The following is a 25,342-nucleotide window of genomic DNA, read 5'->3' on the forward strand; positions in this document are numbered from 1 at the left end:
CAATGAAAAGATGATACTATTGATGATTTTTCAGTAAAAGGGGCTGTGTCATTATCCCGATGGTTGGGGCAGAAATGGGATCATTTAATTCAGCAAAGCTAAACCTGACAAGATTAATCATCCCTGAGCGCGCTCTCAGTGTATCCTTTTATGGTCATTTCGGACAAAAACTCCTCCTTTGTTTTCCACTGACTGCACCATTTCAGTGGAAGGACTCATTAGTTTGGTGCTAATTAGTAACCAAGGTTTAAATTTCCCTTTTATAACCTTAAGAGTTCAAGTGGGAACGCAACATTTTCATTTGAGTTATTTTTCACTGAGCTCAGCAGTTGGCAGTAGGACAGCGGTAAAAATACATTTCACACAGCTGGTCCAAGGCCTGGAGCCAGAAGCAGGAAATCTGGAATGAAATGTTTCTTGTATCTGGAAGGAGGCATGATGAAGGTAAAACTGAATCAAAACACAAGGCTTGCTTGTTTCAGGCCTTTAGAGTTTAGTAAATTGGGGTCAATCTGCTGGTGTTTCTCTACACTAAAGAGATAATTTTTTTTAATAAGAAACAAAGCAGCAGCCTATATGAATATGCCACTGTGATGCTCCAGGGATTAAAATGACTTCTAATAAACACTAAACAATTGCTGCTTCATGCGGAAATTTCCGTTTGTTTCAATTTACATTGAATGTTTTTTTTAGCTATCCGGTAATGGTAACACACAGTTGCCCAAAGGATGTGATCTTATCATTTGATTATTAGACATTTGCACAGTAGATGGATAGTGAAACTATTACAGCTTTCAAAAAAACAGTTCAGCATTCAGCTACTACATCAATAAATATGTACGGTACAGCCAGTACATTTAAGATCCATGAAGCACAGGAGCAAGAGTCCATCTATTATAAAAAAAAAAATCAATGCGAATCTTGCCTCTTGTCAGAAGGTAGGAGAAGGACAATTCAAATATTTGCAATAAAAATCCTTAAGATAAATTATTTCCTTTTATATCCGGGAGTATTTTGAAAGCATAAAAGATAGTTGTATTTAAATCATTTTCAGCTGGATTTCTGAGTGGTCAGAGTTACAGATGTATATACCAAGAAAAAACTAATGCAAATTCTCCTAGTGTAGAAATGATTTATGCAAAGAGGCCCTTACAGAGCTCAAACAAAAAAAGCCTTTGTTAAGCCTTTTATTTTCAGCTTTGTCTGAGGCTGCATTAAGGGTTACAATTTGTATTTCCATCTATAGAGTCACTGATATATTTTGAATATATATGCAGCACTGTATGAAAAAACATCTCTCCACAGACTGCAGATTCCTAGCAGCACGTCTCATTTTATTTCCTAGAATAATACAAGATTAACATTTTACACCCCAAAGCAGAAACAGTAGGGAATCTTTGCCATCACAAAGCTTCTTGTTAAATTAATTCAGGCTCTGTGAAAAGCAAGTCTGTTTGAAGTAAAGACATGTTCCAATCAATAAAAGTTAAATAAATTAACAAATCAGTGCTCACGTCAGGCACTTTTCAAGCTTTTTTTCTAATATAAACTGTTCTATTTTGCATTAACCCTTTATTCATATGACATTAATGACTAGTAAAATACACAGATTTGTATTTGTGCACAGACAAGCAAGCAATCTGGAAAGATTTTGCATAGTTAACAATCTAAATAATGGTGTAGTATGCAGGTTTTTAGACTTACATTACCCAAAATAAAAAAATTCCAATATGCTGTTTCACGGAAAAAGTCAAAGGTCAACAAATCTATTATAGTATGTAGGCTGGCAAGCTGCCAATGAGCTTTAACTCAAAGGCAAACCATTTTACATTTACAAATTCTAAAATCCTTATTAGTCGTACCTTCATCATCTCAACAAAAAAGCAGAAAGGTGAGTGAAACACATTTGGTAGCAGATCAAACATGTCTTCATCATTAGCATTCCAAAACATGACAATTAAAGTCCTTCATTAACAGTCTACATTTTTCTCAGTCTTTATAGTATAGTTACATGTGAACTTCAGTCATTCAGTGTTTGATTTACTGATTTTTGTGAGGGGAGAGGGAGAAACACTAGATTTGGCTCCCAAAATATTTAGAGAAAATGTCTTGTTAGACAGTACACACAACATGTCTACAAATATTATACCTAATACACTATTACATTTGAGAGCTGTCTGTTGTCCTGGCAGGAGAGGGGGAAAATTAGAATAATGGGGGCACCAGACTTACCACTTAAATACTTAAGTTTCTCAGAGGACAGGAAAGATATGACATCACAAATACCAGTATAGAAAGATGTTAAATAAATCACCAATGGAACCCACGATAACGCTATAATACATGCATTATTTATTGCAAAATTCATTCAGATGGGCGGATTTTGGGAGGAGGAAATGATAACTGAGAAACATGTCAGCAGCTTCAGGAAGTGCAATTGATACAGTCATACAATGTAGATGACCCACATGGCAACTGTATTTGATGGACAGGATTAAAAAATAACATTTTATGGTGTGATGCTTATCAGAGGATATCCCCCAGAGATCTTAAGTTCTAAAAGGATCAGCTGGAGTGATTCTTTGACCTAGCTTCAAAGTTCGAGCCCCTTGCATTGGCACTGAAAGAGCTGCACTGGAGGCTGGTGGTGCATCAACATCGAGGAAGCATTACTTATCCTTGGGGTCAAGCACCAGTAGAAAGCATGTGAGTAGAGACTCTTCTCATGCCTCTCGCCTAATAAAAGCAAAAAGTTCCACTACATCAGTACTGGTATCGGGGGGGCTCCTGATGACAAACACTGGAGTCAGACCAAAGCTAGGAGGCATCATCATTGGTCCCTGTCGATGTGCAAGTACCTGGGAGTTATTGGCAGTAGAGAATGTCCTCCCAAGCATCCTTGTAGGGAGGACCACTCTTCAGAGAGTCTACAGGGATGTGACAGTCCCCGTAAATCCATATTATAGCTACCAGCACCACAGCTAACCCAAGAAGAAGTCACTTCTCTTTCTATAGTCCAAGCAAATTTGGTGTCAGCAATTTTTGAGGAGGAGTTGAACAGGAGAATTCAAGAAGTAAATTGCTCTTGATCTACCTCATTCAAAAGCTTTAGCACTGGGTGTATTGTCAACAATGCAGTCGGAGGTCTAGCTGATTCTTGAGACTTTCAAGACATGGGGCAACACTGCAACCTCCTGGTTCTTCAGCCTGAACTCTTCCCAGTTTACCCAGACCTGCCTTCCAGTCAGTGCTACACGATAAATACATTTATCCTGTATGTATCTTTTCTGTGAGTTAGCTGGAAAAGGTACATGTGTATGTGTCTTTTAAAATAGCAACTTATTCACCAACATGTTGGCTCTATCCTGGAATGTCCCACACTGCCCCTTATTTATGTGTGTATATTTGGACGCAAAAGTGAATATATGCATGTACTTCCAGCTTTTCTTAAAAATATGGAATATGCATGCAGCTGCTACTTACACATGTATATGCTAATTTTTGCATGTATAATGCTTTTAAAATTCACCTTTAAGAGTCTACAGGCATCCTTTTGGGTCCCTCTTTTCGGCACGTGAGGAGCAGATCTTCTTCTGAAGATCTCTCCTTTACGATTTTATAAACAGAACGGCTGATGCTATTCCCTTTGGGGCGGATTTTAAGAGCCCTGCTCGCCTAAATCCACCCAAAACCGGGCGGATTTAGGCGAGCAGGGCCCTGCGTGCAGGTAAGCCTATTTTACATAGGCCTACCGGCGCGCGCAGAGCCCCGGGACTCGCGTAAGTCCTGGGGTTCTCCGAGGGGGGCGGTCCCGGTCATCGCGGCGTTTTCGGGGCGTGTCGGCAACGTTTTGGGGGCGGGTACGGGGGCGTGGCTACGGCCCGGGGCAGTCCGGGGGCGTGGCCGCGCCCTCTGTACCCGCCCCCAGGTCGCGGCCCGGCGCGCGGGGATTTACACCTCCCTCCGGGAGGCGTAAATCCCCCAACAAAGGTAAGGGGGGGGTATAGACAGGGCCGGGCGGGTGGGTTAGGTAGAGGAAGGGAGGGGAAGGTGAGGGGAGGGTGTTAGAGGATTCCCTCCGAGGCCGCTCCGATTTCGGAGCGGCCTCGGAGGGAACGGGGGTAGGCTGCGCGGCTTGGCGCGCGCCGGCTATACAAAATCCATAGCCTTGCGCGCGCCGATCCAGGTTTTTTAGTAGATACGCGCGGCCTGAGCGCAAACAAAAGTAGGCCTATTCGCGCTCCTTTTAAAATCCGCCCCTTTGAGTTGGAAAAGAAGATAAAGCCTAGGGCATGCATCCTGGATGTTCTCAATTTTCGCAATATCTAAGGATTTAGTGGCCATGCCATCCACAAAATCCTGAGAGAGACACAGATGTGGAGGGGGAGACCCCATTCACTATTCGTTCTTTAAATAAAAAGGCAGATGTGATGTATCATATCTAGAAGGTTCCTGGATTCAATAAGTTATAGCTTCCACAGCAATTGGTTGAAGGCAACGTGATCAAAAGGTCACTCTTCGGTGCCTCTGAAGAAAGATCTTCAGATTCTTGATCTTGTTAAGAGGAAAGCTTACCAGCTCTTCATGGTGCAATATATGCAAGAGTGTCACAGTTTCTGAGAAACACGATGATCTGGTTGAATGGCTGGACTTGGGAAAGGGATGTTGGAAACATCTAGTCAGGTCAACCTATGCTGCTTTTGAGGGCACTGCAAGCCTCTACCATAGGCATTAGAGCTTACTGACTTTCATGGCTGTGGGTTTCAGACCTAAGAACTGCTGTGCAGGACAGACTTGCTTACATGTCCTACAAGGGAGAAAATCTCGTTGGAGATAAGGTCAAGGAAGCTGTGGATCTGATACAAAAAAACCCAATGTTCTCCCCTGGGAATATGTCTGAGTTCAATATGGACTACCCCATCACAGTACTCTAGTCTCTGGCACAGTAAAATGGACACCCATTTACCTATTTTACTGGTATGAGCAAAAGCATATAACTGACTAAATTAAGGGGTAAAGTGTATAGTAAAACTAATAGATTTTGTTTTTTAATGGAAGATTTAGTTCTCATGATTTGGTATGAGACCAAACAGTTTTGTATCCATAGTGAGATCAGGTTGCAGGGTATTAATTTACACTTCTACAAGTTCCCAATCTCAGGTCAAGTTCTCAATCTTCAGCCCATGAATCAGATCTATATGACAGCTTAGCCAAAATGAGGGCAAGAAGTGATCTGAAGAATGATGCCCCAGGCCCTTCCTAAATTAGTAAATAATGTAGAGTTCTAGTAGCCATATTGTTCTTAGAGAAACCTGGAGTCTTTGTAAACCAACAAAAAAGTAGTAGCACATGAGCTTTAATGACCTCACGGGTCTTCACATCTGAAGAAGCCTATGAGGTCTCAAAAACTTATGGACTACAACAGCTATTAATAAGCTCAACTCAAAATAATAACCTTAATTAAAAAACCATGCAACAAGAACCAGACATCAGCCAAAGAAAACAAGATCTGTATTTGTAAAGATAGATAATCCCACTTATAATCCAGTATTTGCCCCCAGTCACAGTCTACTGGATCATGGTCACTGATCATTGGATCACAGTCATGATAAGAATACTGGATGTTGGGGAGGCAATAGAAAAGTCTTCTACTGTACAAACCTTTGATAGGGGGTAGTTTGTAACTGCTGATTTCTAGTTTTTGGCACATTTCTAATACTAACTACTGATACATTCTAAAAAATTGTGACCCACATTCCCACATATTCAGTTTGGATTTGAAGGATGCCATATCTTGATCTTTACACAGCTTTCTCAAAAGCTAGTTACAACAGGGCAAGCCTGGGCCAGCCCTGCTGATCATGTCATAGTGTTGTACATTGAAATGCAGAAGATCCAATCTGTCAGTTTCCTTTGCCTTCATTATGATGCAAGTAGGCACTAGGGGTGTGCATTCGTTTGCAACATATTGGCAATCTACAACGTATATGCCATATTCGTTGTTTTCGTAGGGGTCACGAAACATATGGTGAACCCCCATGAATACAACGTACCACTAACGAATAAACCCCCACCCTCCTGATTCCCCCAAGACTTGCCAAAAGTCCCTTGTGGTCCAGCAGGAGTCCTGCAGCGATCTCCTGAACTCGGGCCGTCGGCTGCCGGTATTCAAAATGGCGCTGATAGCCTTTGCCCTTACTATGTCACAGGGGCTACTGGCGCTGGCTGTCCATTGCTCCTACCATGTGACAGGGGCCGACCAATGGCACCGGTAGCCCCTGTGACATAGTAAGGGCAAAGGCTATCGGCACCATTTTGAATACCAGCAGCCGACAGCCCGAGTGCAGAAGATCGCTCCAGAACCCCCGCTGGACCACCAGGGACTTTTGGCAAGTCTTGGGGGGGTCAGGAGGGTGGGGGGTTGTAGTTAATTAAATTTAAAGAGTTGGGATGGGGGTTTTTTTGGGAAAAGAATACATATGTAACTAATGAACGGATCAGGGTCCCCCAAGAACGGATGCAACGAATTTGGGTCCCGACGAATACGAATACCGAATGGGACGAATCCGTCCCTGCTGCACATCCCTAGTAGGCACCACTAGTTAATATTTAGTGCAATATTTCAAGAATGAGAATGGGGGTCGCCAGCCTCTGATGTGCACAGCCATTCGCATCAACTGGAAAATGCTGGCTGGAAAATGCTGGCACCAAGAGCATTTTCAGAACTAGTGGGCCTGCAATTCCTGGTTATGCTGAACTAGTGATGTACAAGATTAGCAAAGTGCCTGCAGTGCAAGCCCTAAGAATTTGTAGCGCCCATGAACAGGGTTTCCAGCACAGCGTTGACTTGCTGCTGGCAATGGAAAATGCATAAAGACAGGGAGTAAAATGGAGCCAACATTTCATTGCAGAAAGTGCATTTTAGGAAGGAAAATGGAGGGCCGGAGTGAGGTACTCCTTGTTGCAGGTTTTCTTTTTTTGGGGGGTATACAAAAGTTATCCTAATTGTGGTTTTAGACTAATCCTAATACAGGAGAACAGGGAATAGAATATCTTTTACTCAGAGAAAGTGGGTTTAGTGAGACATCATCTTGGAGGAGTTTTGGGCAAACTCATGCGACATGTGCAGACTTACTTTACAGTTGGCCAAATCATGCCATTCCGATCATGTGTTTGGGACAGGCGATGGTGTGATGGAGGAGACAGGGCATGAAGAGCAACGTGTATGCTTGAGGAAGGGACCATAGGAGAGTCAAACTAAATTTTAAAATATATTTTAAATATATTTAGCTTTAGAAAGTTGAGAAAAGTGTTCGAGAGAAGGACAATTTGCAAAAGCAGAAGGGAGTAGTGAGGCCAGTAGCTTTATGCACTACTGAGAGGGCATGGAAATAAAACTGGAGCAAAGCATGGCACTGAATGAAAGACTGATGAAACTTGCCATCCCTTTGAACAAGTAATGAGATTGCCAGCTAACTCATAGTCTGATTTCTGATTATTAAAGCAGAAAAATAAAGTAAATCTGTTTAGCCTTGTGAAGAACTCCTTTCATTTGTATTCTAGATACAGAGATTACTATGGTAAGAACTCCTTTGTACTGAACAGTGACATGTTTAGTAAGTACACCTAGTACAAACTCTAAATGTATTCTAATATATTCCATTAGGAAAGAAACAAATTATGCTGAATCTCAATTTGTTTCTAAATAAAGCCCCATCCTAAGAAATGTTTCTCATGTTTTTAACAAACAGAGGATAACTTTCAAACAACTCTGCATAGCTGCATATACACGCATGCATATGGCTATGCAGAGATCTAGGAGAGTATTTTAGACCTAGCATGTATCATAAAATACATGTAAGTGTGTTTACTCAAGAATCCATGCAATACACTGAAAAGACTTTTCCTTCTAATTTTAAAAATAGACACAAGTATATTTTATGCATGAAAGTAAAGTAGGACTTACTTGCATAAAACCTGATTTGCGTGCACAAATCAGTATATTTAAAAAAAAAATGCTCAAATAATTAAAATTGACATTTGCCCAGTTCCTCCACCAGGTCACCCAGTCCTTCTCTAGGTCATTGAGACTCTCCTGGTTCTTCAGTCTAAACTCCCTCCCAGTTCACCCAGACCTCCCACCCAGCTAACCGTACAACATAAAAAAGTTTGATATCAATTACGCAAGATAATTGTGTCTAAAATAGGGACAGTAAATTTTAAACAGCCGCGCGGGTGAACATGTGCGCATGTTTGCCGGCTCACACCCAGGGACGCGGCCATTTTATAACATACGCACGTTTATGCGTGCATGTTATCAAATGCTGAACACACACGTGTGCAGTCAATTTTAAGCAGGCATGTGCCTAGGCATGCAAATTCTGCTTCTACTGCATAAACGGGGGGGGGGGGGGGGATTTTAGTAGACACGCACACCGACGAAATTACCAGTTTTCCCAGTTCAATCCTAGTTTGTCCAGAAAAGCGATAGGACTTCCCTAGTTTATTAGCCTCCCTTTTACCCTGAAAACCCACTCACGTCATTCATACCAGAAGTAAGATTATACGGAAGGGGGACACCCACTCATAACTATGTATGCGTTAGTTTCCTTGTGAAATCCATGCCCCGCCCAGATCACTTCCACACCCCGCCCCTTTTTCGGGAAAATGTATTTGTGTGTGTAACGACAAGTATGTGCATACTCGGGCACCTGTTAAAATCTACTCGGCGCGCGCTGACCCGACTTGTGTGCATATCTCCTGGTTTTAGTGCATGCAGAGCTTTTAAAATTCACTTTTAATTGTGCAAGTTGCCAAATATACGCAATGGGTTTCTGCGCACATGACTGTTGGCCTTGCCCCGGAATACCCCAGACCGTCCCTTTTTTTTTTTTCGCACGTATATGTGTGCGTGAAACCCAAAGTTCGCACGTACTTCTGAGGTTTATAAAATACCGATTCCATGAGTACAAGTCACTTACACATACATACGCTAACATTTACACAGATTTAACTCTTTGAAAATTCACCCCCATCGTGTACTACAGATCGCCAGTTCAAATCTGAAAGCGAACGAAAGTCAGTAAACCGTTATTGGCAATGCTGATTTAAATCTGCTCTTTTACTCCCAGAGCAGGACTAAGTAAGCCATCATTGGTGGAACTGATTTAAATCTGCCTTCTTACCGTACTCCTAGGGCAGGATTATGAACTGAAGATGAAAGAGAAACTTTAGCTGTTAATGGTGTCAGCCTCGTCCTTTTCAGCAGCTTTAATATCACTAAAACTTCTGTGGTCCATACTGATCGGTGCGGTGAGCAGGAAGGTTACCAGGTAACTTTAGGATAGTGATTTTCCCACCATCCTTCCCAGCTAAATGTATCCGAATAGCGCTGGTTGTCAGCTAAATGTATCCGAATAGCGCTGGTTGTCAGCCTAATATATCCGAATAGCGCTGGTTGTCAGCTAAATGTATCCGAATAGCGCTGGTTGTCAGCTAAATGTATCCGAATAGCGCTGGTTGTCAGCCTAATATATCCGAATAGCGCTGGTTGTCAGCCTAATATATCCGAATAGCGCTGGTTGTCAGCTAAATATATCCGAATAGTGCTGGTTGTCAGCGTTACCTTAGATACATTTAGACCATGCTCCTAGCCCTTCCTTTGTATGCAGATAAATTTTACCGGGGTAAAAAAGCTACTCAGATAAAATTTCACCGGTGGGTGGGGTGGAAAATCTGAATCCCGGGGTTGGTCCGGGTAACTCGAAAGTTACCCAGAGAAACCCTTTTCAACAACGACCTCTTTAGTTTCCAAAGAACCTAGGCAGCAAGTTGAGAGGGGTGCAGCAACTGAAGGAGGTGTTCAGTAAAATGTGTCTTCCTGGTAGTCATGAACATCCATGCATCCGATTCTGAAGGAATTCTAAAGCCAGAATAAAGAGTAGCCCAAATTTAAAAGGGTTAGAAGTATCTGTAGTAAGTTTATTATTTTCAGTTATGATCTGTGAGGGTTTGATTTATTTTAAATGAAATTGTCTCTTTGTTAGTTTCCATGTGTGTAGTTACACTTCTTGCTGATTCTGTTGGACTATTGTAAGGTATCCTTAGCTACCAGAAAGCAAGTTAAGTGATGGCACTCAAATGATAAATCATATTATCATAACATGCAGGCACTTAAATTCAAAGGTGCCTTGGTCTAAATAAAATGAAATCCAGTATTAAGATACCAATATCCTAATATATCTACACAGAGTGCTAAAGGCTAAGCTGCCCTTCCCATTAACAAACATGTTTATACAAATGCACACAATTTCCTTTTTTGTCAACAGGCCGATTCAGGAACCAGTTCTAAAGTTATATTTTTAGAAAATAGGATCATTTGTTCTTCATTTACATGCATTCATGCAACTAGAAGCTTTTCCATCTTGAAACTGCTCAGTCAGAAGGAACAGTGGCCTAATGGTTAGAGCAATGGGCTGAGAACCAGGGAAACCAGCGTTACAATCCTGCTTCTCCCACTAACACACCTTGTAGCCTTAAGAACAAAACATAAGAACATAAGACTTGCCATACTAGGTTAGACCAAGGGTCCATCAAGCCCAGTATCCTGTTTCCAACAGTGGTCAATTCAGATTACAAGAACCTGATGGGATCCCAAGGAGTAGATAGATTCCATACTACTTATCCATTGCTTGTCCCTGGGATTTCTGCAACTCCACCGCAATAATGGTTTATGGACTTTTCCTCCAGGAACTTGGAACCACATCCTCTGGCAAATCACTTCATCTCCCATTGCCCGAGCTACCTACTTAGAGATTGTAAGCTCTTTTGACAAGGTACTTATCGTACCTGAATACTTATCACCATTGTACAGCACTATGTATCTGCAGTTGTGCTATAAAATTGCTAAGTATTATTATCAGTGTCTTGTAGCTATGCATATTCATACTGGACACCCAAAAAGTACTTCCTCTCTGCAAACATAAATTGGCTTCAAAATAAAAAATATATGAGCAACTTTTGCATGATTCCCGTCAATGTTCTATAACTGCAAATTATGTAGAGTACCAGATAAAGCAACAACGCTTAGATAAATGATTACAAACAAAATAATTTAGTCAGCAGGTAGAACAAACAAAAAGTCAGCATATTTTTCTTGTTTCTTTTCCATTACCATGGATAAATAAGTTGTTCGTACTTAGCCACACTTGACAGTTACTATTACAAATGCAGTAAATAGAGGTGCTGACGTGTCATCTATCAGCAGAAACCTGCTCTAGCACCATCCAGACATATCCAAAATATGAACAGCAGAAGCGTCACCTTTGGGAGAGGATCTTTAAAGGCAAAAGGCATAGGTACACTTAACTTACATAGAAATAACAGCATCCGAAGATGTCTTGAGTGAGGCACTAAGGATAAGCTTTTAATGGTAAACAATTACATTCTTCTGTCATTTGATACTTTATATTTTTTTTTAACCAGGCCTTCTGAATTTTCAATAGTTCCTTTGTTAAGGCATCTGTTCCTCACATAATTGAAAAGATATTTGTGCAGTGGCATGCTTGAGAGTACAGTTACTTAATCTTAATGATAAAGCCCTGAGGACGGAAAATCATAAATAGAAGCCTCTTGCTATTTATCAAAATGAAAAAGGACTTGGACACCTAATCTATTCGACAAATTTAAATTCATGTTCAACAAAAACTATCAATACATCGTAACATATCTACGTAATGATATTGGCTTTAAAAGAAAAAAACAAACAAACCAGAAGACTTCACCATAAAAGAAACAGGCGAGGTTTTGGGTCAAACAAAGACCAAGCTGTAGCATACAGCATGACGCACACCCTGGATTTATTTAACGTCTGCCTCAGGCTGGTTTTGCACTCAGCAGTGTAAAACACAAATTTCCTTTAATCATAGTTTCTAAGCAATAAAACAGATACGAGTAAGGTTTGAAAAATTCCTCCAGGGCTTACTTGCCAAGAGTGAAATGAATTTGCCATATACTCACACCACCGCCACCATCTTTCCCTCTCTCTCACCAATAATTTGGGTTTTGTGGAGGTGGGGGTGGCAGAAGTATAGAGTGAATGCATTTCTTCCTTGATGAGTGCATTCCCTCACCACCATGCGGCCCTCTCCTTCTCTCCATGCTCCATCTCACCCTGGTGCAGCCCTCCCTCCCTCCCTCTCTCTCTCTCTCGTTCCGCTCCCCACCCTCACACACCTCTCCTCTTCCCTCCCCCCATCCCTCTCGCTCTTATCTTTTTCCATCCCTACCAGCCTGCTGACTCTCTTCTAATAGTCCCTTCCCTCACCCTGCTTTTGCAGTCCTGCCAGGGCCCCAACCTGCTCTTTCACCCAAGACCTAATTGGGGCTGAAGACGACGATACCTCACCAACAGAAAAAAAATCCATTCGCCCCTGGCGATAAAAAAGATAAATCTAAGAACTAAAGGGAACTTCTGTTAGGAATGTCAGACTCCTAAGGAAAGAGCTACATCATCATTTCCTTGCGGCTGAAAGGTTTCTCATGTTAAGCAAAAGCTAGCGTTTTACGGTCTTATTCTGATCAGACTTGTATTATTGTAGACACTTCACGAAATTTAGCTTCAGAGTTTTCTTTTATGACGCGATTGATACTGCACTACCCATTTAAAAGCTTTTATATCAGAATAATATAAATAATTTTATCAATTCAATAGGAATATATTGTTGTTCAACATCAACATCATATGTCTTTTTCTTCTACCTCAACTTCTAATAAAAAAAAAAAAAAGACATTATGTACTTTATACATATGTAATAAAAATTCAGAACTCTATTAGTGTTCGCATTTTCATGTCCCAGTCACACAGTTGCCTGGGGCATTACTGCAAACTAGCCTTCAAGACTCCGATGCCACAGAGCAAGTCAAGATGCTAGATGATTTGAAGCGTCAGTGGCTCCTTCTAGAAAATCATTTTCTTTGTCTTGACGTGGGAAGCTGCAGAATGTGCTGTTTTTAATAAATACATGCAGTACAATCATTGATAGATGCAGGCTAGCAATGTCTTAGTTTTAAACCCCATGGTAATAAGAATATTACTAGTACAGCTCCATGAAAACAACAAAGTCAAGTTCAAACATTAACATATCCTTTACTATTCTATGGCACCAAAATTCTACAGATGAGATGAATTACATTCCCCAATATACTACTGCTACTAATTATCACGTCTACAGCGCTACTCAATGTACACAGCACTGATATAGCCTTAAAAGAGAATCTGATGCATCCTGTTAGGCACAGACACTCAATCATGTATGATATCTGACCAGCCATACCATACCACAGAAGCATAACAAATCAGGTTCCAGAACCTTTTTTTTAAATCATATTTTGGACATTTCATCAGAATCTAATCTTCTCTAATTGTAAGTAATGGAAAGTTGAAAACTTAAAAGGAAATGTAAACCTGTTGGCATCTTAGAGAAGGGCTGTTTTAGGACTAAGGTGTTTTAGGACTAAGATTGTCTCATCATATCCCAGCAGTGCTTGGAAGGAATGTTGCAAGGCACAGGAGCAGAGGCCCAACCCCTGATTGTATTTGACAGTGTTCTGAATTACCAATCCTCGGAGTTGCACACAGGGCTCCAAAAATGTGCTCAAAAACCTAAAGCCAGTCAAAAGCATGCACCATGGGGGCGGCACATTTACTGTGCTTCTATACACAGCACTGACTTCTGAACACCAACACAGTCACATTGGGTAGAGGGGGGTAGTACAGTAAGGCCATCACAGGACAGTGAGCATGTGCACTTGATGGGAGGCACCATTTAGCTGCCAGCCACAAAGCAAACAGAAGAGCTGCTGCATTCCTCCTCCCAGTGAAGGATGAGCTTCCCTCCAGAATCTTAAGTTCTGGTACTGGAGTTGGGGGTAAGTTGGGAGAGAGGTTTGGAGGGTGGGGCAAATGTGAGGATCACAAAGGGGGGGGGAAGGGTGCATGGAGGATGTTTGGGATTCACAATTTTTTTTATGCACCGAGTGCTAGTGGGGGGGGGGGGGGGGGGGGGAAATCAGGATGCATTTTTTAAATTTGGGTCAAGAGAGAGGGGATGGCAACCTCTGGCAGAGTTTTTCTAGGCACTTACCCAGTTAGTGCTAATTTTCAGTGCCAGCCAGCTAAATCTGGAGAGCTCCTCGGCCGCACAAATAGCTGAATTAAATCTAGCCTGCTAGATTTAACCAAATTTTCAGACTAAAATCTAGCCGATTAGTTTTAGCTGAAAATTTTCCTAAAAACAGCAGGTTAAAAATAAACACGTTATTTATGGCGCCACAGGGAATCAAGACTCTGTAATGAGTGTTGACTATTGCGCAATCATCACTACATTGGAAATTTTAAGGTGAATTTTAAAAGCCTGATGTGTGCATTAAATAGGGGATGTGCGAATGTTGGGCTCTCGCATGCCAAGCAGATTTTAAAAGCTTCTCAGATATGCTCGTAAATGCCGCTTCGCGCACATCTCGGAACTTCTCAGAAAGGAGCAGGGCGTGGACAAGTCTGGGAGGAGCACAGGCGCTGCAGGACTTTAACCATAAATTTGCGCGTAAATATTTATATGATCCGGTGCATGCCGAGGCTCCCTGCTGCGTAACTTTACTTGTGCTATGGATGGCCTGAAAGTAATAAAAAAAAAACCCCCAAAAAAAACCGAGCCATTTTGGAGGGGTTTAAAGGGTCTGGGATAACTGGGGGATGGACAGGCTATCAAACCAGGGGGGTTGGAGGACCTATTTATTAACTGGGCAAACTGGGAATGAACTGGTAAAACTGGCAAATGCATCAGCGTGCATCCCTTTTAAAATCCCCCCCCCCCACACTTATGCAGTAGAAACAGGATTTGAGAGCAAAGGCGCGCACCCACTTAAAATTCAGCGCACATGAGTGCGCGGCCATGCTATTTTAGAACATGCACGCATGTGTTATAAAATAGCCGCGTCGCTGACTGTGGGTTGACGAATGTGTGCACATGTGCGCCCGCGCGCTGGTTTAAACGTTACCGTCTTAAAGTATATGCATATACCCCGATGCAGTATCAGAAAACACAGACCATGCCAGGCTATCATAGGTAGATGAAGGACTCAAGTGTTAAAAGCTAAGTTGGTTTTATGTGCACAAGTACTAAAAATCTTAAAAATATGAGCTCAGAATGCACAAAACAAAATCAATTGTAACCCATGATTAAAGGGAAGGCAAAGAAGACGGTTATTCTGGCTGGTAGTGCCTATTATGAATGGTCACTCAATGACATCAGCCTGTATGAGGAGGATTTGTTGATTCACTGCAGCTCTTCAGCTTTTCGAAAATTGACCTGTATATATGGAGTAACTGACAAGTGCCCTGCTTTACAACTTGAGGACAATTTCCAAATAATAATCATTTATTTAGCTCATGCTTTTCCATGTGAGTGCCTAAGGCAAGTTATGACATAATGCATCAACAAACAGTAAGAACAGTATACATGAATCAGAAAATAGCACACTTAAGTTGTATTTTCATAGCTATAAACATTTTTCTTGACTATATAAAAAACAGGTGCCTAAGTCCACAGGTACTTTGTACTTGTGGCAAGTTTCAAAGGGAAAATCTACATACACTCTCTCTCTCTCTTGGAAACCTGGTACAAAGCCTGTGCATAAAAAGCACCTCTGGCTTTTGCCCTTAAGTGGGCAGTTTAAAAATTGCCCCTGCCCCATCCCACGGAGACATTTTTGATACCCTATTTTAGCTGGCGACTATAAAATCTCGCGGACTACCAAGGTTTTTGAAATTTTTGGAGCCCCGCTCAAACTCCATGCAGTGGCGCTAGGCTACAGGAGGTATTACACTACTAACATGAATAACCCAGTCCCGGAAGGAGCGCAGGGTATTCCTGTGCTCTAGATGTGCTTCCCATGCTAGCCGGGCCCTGGCTTTACTTGCAGGAGCTGCCTCCCCGAGCAGTGTGACCACGAAGACGCTCATGAGCAGACAGGTACAAGCCCACAAGCTTCCTACTGCGGCGGCTCTTCCTAAGAGAAACCCCTCCTCCCCCTCCTTCATTCCCAACAAAGGGTACCACTGGACTTAGGGCCAGCCCAAGCCCATAGCCCCCAATCGTTTAAGTACCAAGTGATGCCTCTGGTTCCCCATGTAATTCTGGATGTTAGTTTTGCAAATCGCTGCTGCACAAATGTTTTGTGTATAAAAGATATCCACACAGATGTGTGAATGAGAGAAAAAAAAATCAGAACAAAGCTTTTAGTAACTAAACAGATGCTTTTTAATAGCTTTTTTTTTTTTATATTAATGAATATTTTTGTGTATGGTTTTAAGTTCCTGAATATACCCCAGAGCAGACTCTTGACTACTTTTCTCTTTATACATTTTTTAAATTCCAAGAAATGTATTCAATATACACCACAGAACCAGACCCCATAATTTGTTCTGGAAAATGAAAAGCCCTAATCTGGTATTTTGCATAAGAGAACAAAAACTATTTGAAACCCACATCCTCTAAAACATCAATAATACCTTAAAACAGACTATAACTGCACACTGTTCAAAGAAATGTTCTCAAATCTTTATATCTTGTAAGGAAAAAATTATGGATGATAGAAGATGCGGGTATAAGGTTTCAAAATGCAATGAAATAACATCTGAAATTCATACTTGGAGAGGCACTGTCAGGGTGGGTGACATGGGAATGGCTGACATTTGTTTAGGCTAGACAGAATTGCATACAATAATGAAAATTCTTAGTGGGAGCTCGTAGTAAAAAAAAATTGAAATTATAAACTATAAAAAAATAACAGGGCAGACCACAAAACTCCAATATAAGTAAAGGACACTAAAACTTACATTATGTAGAACTGGTGCTAGCCCATTGGGAGCCCTAAACAGGAATATTTTGCCTCCCTGCAGATCTCCATTTCCACTCGCTCTCCTATCCCCTCCTCCCCTGGTGTACTGCTCTTTCATTCTCATTCCCTGATGTAGATCTGAGGGAAAAATGGTGGGCAAGCACTCTGTCACATGGAAGACAAGAAAATGCAGCTATTAGCTATGGTCAGCAGAGCACAGGATAACAAAGCTGTTCGTTCCTTTTTTGGGGCACAACAGTTCATACAGGCTCTCCCGGAGATTCAATAAAGGGTTTTTTTTTTCCCCTCACAGATTGCTGGTGCCATCACTTATGCCCCAAATGGACAGCACCAAATCATGTTTCCAAGTGGCCCAAAAATTCACCCTCCTCTGGGGGCAAGTAGCTCTGTGGTGCCAGAGGGTCTCCCAACTCTGATACATTAACAAAACTTCAAGCCATGGTTGCAACATACTTGGACCTGAAAGCAGCTGAGTTCCTGAATTGGGGATTTATGAAAGGATTTCAGATCTCCTACACAGGTCCGCCAAACACACAATCTCCCCACCCCCCCCCCCCCCCAACTCCTAGTTCACCAGTTGCGTTGCATGTGTCATTCATGAACTGAACAGGGTGATGGACTCCTTTCTCTCTAAACCATTCACTAAGATGAATGTTGTGCCAAAGAAGGAACCCGGTAAATTTAGACTGATACATAATATGTCTTATCTAGAGGGTCACTCAGTGAATGATTACATTCCACCTCTAGATGTGATCTTGCACTACTTAGAATGTGTGGTAGGGGTACATTAATGGCCAAGGGTGACAGTCTGTGTTCCATCTGCTTCCTCATGCATCCCCAACAGTTACCTAATATTGGTTTTATTGTTTTGATGGGGTGTAGCTAGATGTATAATTATTGGTTGTCTTTTTCATACACCTACTTTGAGATATTCAGTATCTTTATCACTGGAGGATACAATAAGCAGATGGAAACAGCCTGGGTGAAATATTACTTGGATGACTACTTGTTTGTGGGCAGAGGGAACTCTGAATGAATGTGCTCAGCTGTTTCAAAAATTTCATGAGTTGGTGCAGGATTTAGGTACTCCTCTAGCTGTAGATAAATCTAAACATCCATCCACTCATATCACATTCTTGGGCATGAAGTTGGATTCTGAGCAGGTATATCCAAATTACCTGAGGATAAACTTAAACATTTGTCTTTCTTAGTCTGAAACAGACAGGGCCAAGAAAGTGAAACTCAGGCAATCTCTAATCAGTAGCCTGACATTTATTTATTGGGTAATACCAATAGGTTGCATATTCTTACAGCAGTTGACACTGTCCAAAGTCAGTGTGTCACAAGTGCATAAGGCACTCTGGACATCAAGGGTCACAAGATGCCAGCTTATCTGTAGTCATCTAGAGCTAAGAAACACAGAAGCTGTCATGACAATCCTTTACCCCATCCACTTGGAATCTTTCTCGCAAACAGAGTATGAAGGGTCGGAATAATCCCTGAATGGGTGGTGATAGAATACATATTAGACATAGTGATCAGAACTGTCAAGGGGAATCGTTCACTCGCAATTGGCCGGTTTAGAGTTCTTTGCGAAAGCTTAAAATTGGACTGACCCCATATTTGTTTTTTTGGTCAAGCCAATCATAACTGAGTGTGCTAGAGAGACATTGATTTCTATGGATGAACAGAGACCCATCATATATGAATAGTCATTACAGTTTTGGCACGTGTTCCCTGGTAGAGTGTCATCTTCTTTCAAGGCCAAGCTATTTCAAATTGCTTTTACAATTGCCTTTTTCACTGCCTTAATGGTTAGTGAACTGGTGGTATGAGTCTCCAATTTCAGGGTTGGTTCAGGATTATTGTTATCTGGGATTAACTTTACCCATGATAATCAGAGCATATTCATACCATACTCAAAAATGAACCAGGTACGTAAGAGAGCTAGGATCTCCCTAACATTTACATTTAACTGGGCCCAATCATGTGCCCAGTCACAAATGTCACTGTGTACATGGCGATTAGGCCACAGAGCAGCTGTCAGTTCTTTATACATTCGAACAATACTACCCTGAGCAAATTTCAGTTTTCAGCAGTATCCAAATATGCTCTACAAGCAGCAGGGGTCAAAAGCAAATGCTACAATACCCATTCCTTTGGCACGATATGGATTTAGATGACAACATTTTGGTAAAAATGTTTTTATAATTGTAGCTCCACAACTTTGGAACACATTACCAAACTATAGTGCAGTCAGAACTGAACAATAAAGAATTCCAGAAACATGTTAAGGCCTTTCTATTCCTTAGTACCTGAGTGGGTAGGGTTGCAGGGGTAAAGAGTCTGGCAGTGAAGAGGGAAAGCATGTCTATTTGTTTGTTTTTACATTTTTATGAATGTTATTTTTATTGTAAACTGCTCTGATAGTTTATTCTTATGGTGAGGTATATACATTTTCGAATAAAATATAGCAGCAGTGCATAGAATAGCTGCATCAGGTATTTCTGTTCATGTAATAAAGTATTGGCAGGTGATGCTCCATGGCGTATGCATCATATATCAGGGAAGCAGATATGGCCTCTCATACTGCCAAATATTAATTAATTGTTGTTTATTCCCTTTTGTAGAATAAGACCTGATATGGATTCATGGGCACTCTTTCATATTCTGGGCAGTGAAGATGGTCAAACCATGGATGGCAAGTGAGGGACAGCAGCACAGGTAAACCATTTTCCGAAATGGTAGAGAAGGCATGATCTGGGAACATCAATTATCAAAGATGAAAAAGAGACAGGGGTTGAAAAAGCACATCTGGCAATCTTCATCAAACACTTTGGGGACGATGATATTGACCAGACCTCCTGTTGAATGGTGCTGGACAATAATATAAGGATATTACTGGCTAACCTTAAAACCTTATTACCCACAACAACCATAGTTTGGTCAAAGATAAGCTGCAGGCACACAATGCACTCCACCCAAGTTAAAGAATCAAGGGGTAGCCAAGGGTCAACAGACAAGTGGCAAGTTTATAACATTGTTAGGGGACAGAAATATGCAAAAATTGGCTGGATACATTCCACCTTGAACTGTTCAGGCTAGAAAGTGCTCACCTTATGGATAAGAGTATGAAGTTATTCCTGGAAGCCTTATAATGAGTCAGAACTGAGGTTTTAAAGGGTAGAGAGTTGTCCCCTGGATGCTTTATGATACCTTTTTCTCCTACAACTTGGGAACATGGCTTTAGTTTGTGGGGGATGGCTCCCCCTGCCCATTATGTGCCCCTATAGTGGGGTACTCAAGCTTGATAGTTAAGGAATGGAGGGAAGCCTGAAGGGATCTTGTTATTGGGCTATGGTTGGTACCCTGACCCTGTATCAAGTTGTTTGTGTGGCCCCAAACAGGAATCAAGTTATGTGATCCAGACCTTGTTCCCACCAGTCATGACCAAAGCCCATTGTTTTTGGGACTGATAGTTTTGTGTTTGTGTGTGGTGGCCAGTGCTCCTGTAGTTGTGATAGCTGGAGCCTTTCCATTTGTGATTGGCTCCACAGGGCCAGTAGAATACTGATCCCCAATGGCATTTCTACTTCTTTTAAAGGAAGTATCATCAGGGCAGGGGTGGGTGTTGGGGAGGGAGAATAGCAAGTCTTGAACACCCAGTTAGATTCCCCTGTAAAGTTATCTAAAGGTCACAGCCAAATTATCCAGCTTCAAGTGACTGTGTCGTACACCTTTGTTTGACCTATGAGGCAGGGGGCAAGCCTGGTGCTACCCTATCTTATAATAAGGGAGAGTCCTGGGACCCATTGAGCTGCCTGGGGCCCTATCCAATTGCTGAGTCTGCTTATGTCCAGCAATTCATCAGAATTAAACAGGAAGCTTAAATTTAAAAAACCCAATTATTTTGGTGGCCAAATGTGCTTATACTAGATTTTTGTGGTATGCCCCATTATTTTTGTGGTTCAAAAAGACATTTGCTTAGAAGATGCAGTACACCACCAAAAATATCCAAATTCAATCAGCAGAGATTCAGCTGCATCTTATCCAGAATTGGCTGATTAGGATGGGTGTCTCCTGCTGCTTTATCCTGTCTTTGCTGCTGCACCACATTCAAGTAAAACAAGGGATGCAAAGCAGGCTTTAAAAAATAAGCACAGCAGGCTCTAACACATTTATTTATTTATTTAAACAATTTACAGTATATTCCATTGATCCACAAATTTCAGTAGATGACAATGAACAAACATAATAAAAGCAAACTGGCTGACCGTTGTTTGGATTTACTGGGGATCCTGTACCCTTTGCATAGTATGCAGCATCCTCTGTTGAATTTTGGGGGTTTTTTTGCTATGGAATGTCTTAAATCATCTTGTTTTGTTTTGATTAGTATGTACTGATGTTTGTTTATGTCTTCATTTATTATCTATGTTCATGGGCAACTGCTGAGATTTAAAATCACAAGGCATCACTACATGATATCAACACGTAACAGCTGGATTACCTAGATCTTGTATTCCGAACTGTCTCTTTCACACTTTAATATCTTTGGTGGGATATCCTTAGTTCTTGATATCTATAATGGATTCTTTTTCTGCTTTTATTATTACTTTAAAGCATGAGCTCTTATAAAGGAATAGATGTTGTGAAATCATAGCAAAAAAAAAAAAAAAAAAAAAAGAGTGCCTAAATGTAGGAAGCCACATTTTCAGCTGAAAATTCATCCAAAATGTAAGGGTTCTAAATTTTGGCCTGCTATTTATTTGCCTTGATCTAAGATCCTGACTGCCTGATTTACTACGGCGTTTCTCCCATTCTGGGTCTGTGCGAAAATACCTTGATGAATCAGACCCTAAGTTAGGTGCCTAGTGCTGAAAATCAGTGTTATGCACCTCATGTTTTTCCCACCCTAACTCCGTCCTCGTAGCCACTTACTTTTTAGGCCCACTAAAACTAGGATCCTAAATTTATAAAGTCAGCCATTATACATTTCCAAAAGGGCCAATTTAGGAGCCTAGTTCCCAAAGTTAGAAGCCTAAACCCTTTAAAAATCAGCCTACTAATTAATAGATAATGGTTAATCTGGAATAGTAAACAAACTATCAAATAAACTAGTCAATGAAATATTTATTTAGTAAAATTAGCCGTTTCTAGATCTGGATAAATCTAGCATGGATTAAAAAGCTCTGACAAACTAGTTTGGGCTTCAAAGCAAACAATGTCCAAAATAAGTATAATTTGTAAGCTTTGTAAATTCCTACAAATCTACACAGAAACAACCTCAAGAAGGAAAAACATTAATGCTTTTTATATTGGCAATTATCTGTAACAGGAGCAATTAAGTACAGTACTAATGGACAATGGCCAAGAGCCTGGTGCTAATATTAAAAACTGACAAAGACGAATAGGTTTGAAAGCAAATGAAGCTGACAAAAACATTTTTATGAAGTACTTGGACTTATTTGATTTAAACCAATGAGAGACAGGTTCAGACCAGTCAGCCATATAGCAACAATAATACATTCATTGGATTTTATATGATTCCTGCTATGCTTTAAATAAAAACATCAATTGATTCTATTCAGCAACCTGTACTTTCATTATTACACGCATTAATAAACCAAAAGTAGTCTAACTAATATCTGAACACCACTTACTGAAACATTAGCTGCCTTCCCTTGTTTTAGAAAGAAAACATTTACTGGAAACCTGAGCCACATTATGTGAAAAACAAATCAGTTGATAATACACACTAAATCCATGTTCTTCGTCTTCCAGGAAATCAACGTAAGCAGCATGAATGATAAAAGCAAGTCCTCCATGTCATACACAACTACAGTAAGGTCAAAAGTTACCCTGCGCTGCATTCATCAGTTTCATCTGGAATTTGGTCTCTGCAACTACGGTGCTTAATCCTGATACATGTCAACAAGATTTTCAGCTCCGGTGGAACTCAGTTTGGGTTACGCTGATCCCTAAATGCCTACCTAAAGCTTGCGGTATAACATGAGGGCCAGTGGCCTAGCCCACTTCTCCCACTGACAATCCTTATCAGCCTGGGCAAGTCATTTTGGGGGTAATTTTGTAACAGCCCATATAAAACAGATGGCAAATATGCGCATCAGTTACATTGGTTTTCAAAGCGAAATTCACTTTGAAAACTACCCCACAAAAAAATATTCACTCTCAACTACACCTGCGAATTTGTATGCAAAAAAAGTGTTTGGGAAAATTGATGTGCTGCTTTAGAAAATGAAAGAGTACGTGTGCAAGCGCATACTCCTCCCTACTCCCACCTCCAGACCAGCTCCGTAAACCTGCGCACATACCGGACATACCTGCATGTACAGTTTTACCACAGAAATGCCTTTAAAATGTGCCCTCCCTATCTCCCGCTGCCCCAGATATCCACTTAGATCGTAAACTTTTTGATGCTGGGACTTATTGTACCTGAATATTTACAAGTATGGCAGAGTGATGCACATATCCAGTAGCGCTATAAAATTGATATGTATGATGATGTCATTACTGTATATGGGTATGATTCCCAGAAGGATTAAACGCAACCCTCTGAAAAATTACCCTGAAAGAACACATTTATTTGCCTCTTTGGCTGTAAACAGAGCCTATTAATGAGATGCCAGGAAGCAGCAAAGTTATTAGCTTGTACAATCTTTTCCCAAATGCATGCCTTGCCCCAACCTGGACATGAACAGTTAGAAAAACAAAGATCTTCTACGGCCACTATTTCTGGTGAAACATTATTGAGCCTCAATATCTTTAGCACTAAATTCAAAACTTAAATAAAAGCTTGATTTGTATTAAACTCAATGGCGGAGTTATTTATTTTTTTAATTGCTGGCAAGTCAAAGCTTACACTATTGCTAAAATATTTACCAGTTTCTAACCAAAAATGTAAAAAGTGCAATCTAAAGTAAGTATATGCTATTAATTAAGTTGACTTAGAAAATAGCCACTGCTATTACTAGCAACGGTAACATGAAATAGACTTCGTTTTTGGGTACTTGCCAGATTCTTATGGCCTGGATTGGTCACTGTTGGAAACAGGATGCTGGGCTTGATGGACCCTTGGTCTGACCCAGTATGGCATGTTCTTAAGAGCCCTATGCACTAAGCATTTTTCCCATGGAATAAAATGGGCTAATATCTTTAGGAGTAAATTTTCAAACAGCTCATATTGGTGTAAAATATGTGGCTGCTTTTAGCATGCATATGTTATCCTAATTTTCAAAGAGAATTATAACAAAAGTGACCATATTGTTCCATGTTAAGGAAGGCAGGCTAAGTCGGTCCTGGTTTTGTCTCATTGCATGCATGAAGTTACAGTTCTGTTTTCCTGGAAAAAAAACCAAACCAAAATAACCAGGACTACATCTCTATGTATGTAACAGAATAGAACCAGGACTAGCCCAGCTTGTCCCACTTGACTTGGAGCTATTTGGTTACCCTAGCCAGGACTTGTTCTTAAACTAATGATATCTCCAAATACTCACCATGCAAGTCAATTTATGCAGATTCAGTGTCATCTACTGCTTGCTCCCCTTATTCATCATAGCAAGAAGAATTTTAGATAAAATATATTTTAGGGATCCAAGATGGCCACATCCTGCTAGGATGCATTTTTTTCAATGCTCTTTTTTTTTTTTTTTCTATTTATTCATTTTACATATATTTTCAAGTATCAACTTTAAAGAAAATGCATACATCTAGTGGAATTACAGAATCCAAAAAGACAATAATTAAACAATAACCTCTATCTTACAAAAGACATCATAATACAAAGTTGTTAAGTCATGCACAAGCCCACAATATGGATCCAAAATTTTTACAATCCCAAGGTAAATATTTCAAAAATATATTGGCTTCTATATGGGAATTATAGAAAGGTCTATAATTACAGTTTATGGAGTTACTGGGCTAGTAGTTAAAGATGAACTAATCAAATTTTTCTTTTTATTAGATAGAAATGAAATTAGCTGAGAAGGCTGGTAGAATAAGAAAGAAAGCCCTTGGTGTTTAATCAAGCACTTACATGGGTATTTTAATATAAATGATGAACCCAACTCGAGCACTTGAGGTTTCAGCAAGAGAAATTGTTGTCTTCTTCTCTGGGTTTGCTTACATAAATCTGGGAAGATTTATATCTTATGATTAAAAAACAATGCGTTCCTATACAAGAAATAACGTTTAAAAATCCATTCCCTATCTGCTTCCAGCAAAAAGGTAACCACTAAGGTCAATGTCACGGCCACATTGTCATCAGGCTGATCCAATACAGCGGATTTATCCAATTTGGGGGATTCTCTGGGTATCAATACCTGAAAGTTATTAATATCAGCTTGATCCCTCTTCATAGGCAGAATAGAATATGCCTTTGCTATTATTGGTAAGGTATCTG

At 40.6% G+C, this 25,342-nt stretch overlaps 1 protein-coding gene and 1 long non-coding RNA gene across 5 annotated transcripts in view; one reads left to right on the plus strand and one right to left on the minus strand.

Annotated features, from left to right (window-relative positions):
• Window positions 1-25,342, minus strand: part of ARID5B (AT-rich interaction domain 5B) — a 227,565-nt gene that overhangs the window by 17,975 nt on the left and 184,248 nt on the right. The gene's annotated exons all lie outside the window — the stretch shown is intronic.
• LOC115095691 lies at window positions 281-23,753 on the plus strand. The gene is made up of 3 exons (XR_003857849.1): window positions 281-444; window positions 19,551-19,644; window positions 22,702-23,753. It is a non-coding gene; the product is annotated as an uncharacterized LOC115095691 (long non-coding RNA).

The sequence above is a fragment of the Rhinatrema bivittatum genome, chromosome 7 (genome assembly GCF_901001135.1).
Source record: "Rhinatrema bivittatum chromosome 7, aRhiBiv1.1, whole genome shotgun sequence".
NCBI lineage: Eukaryota > Metazoa > Chordata > Amphibia > Gymnophiona > Rhinatrematidae > Rhinatrema > Rhinatrema bivittatum.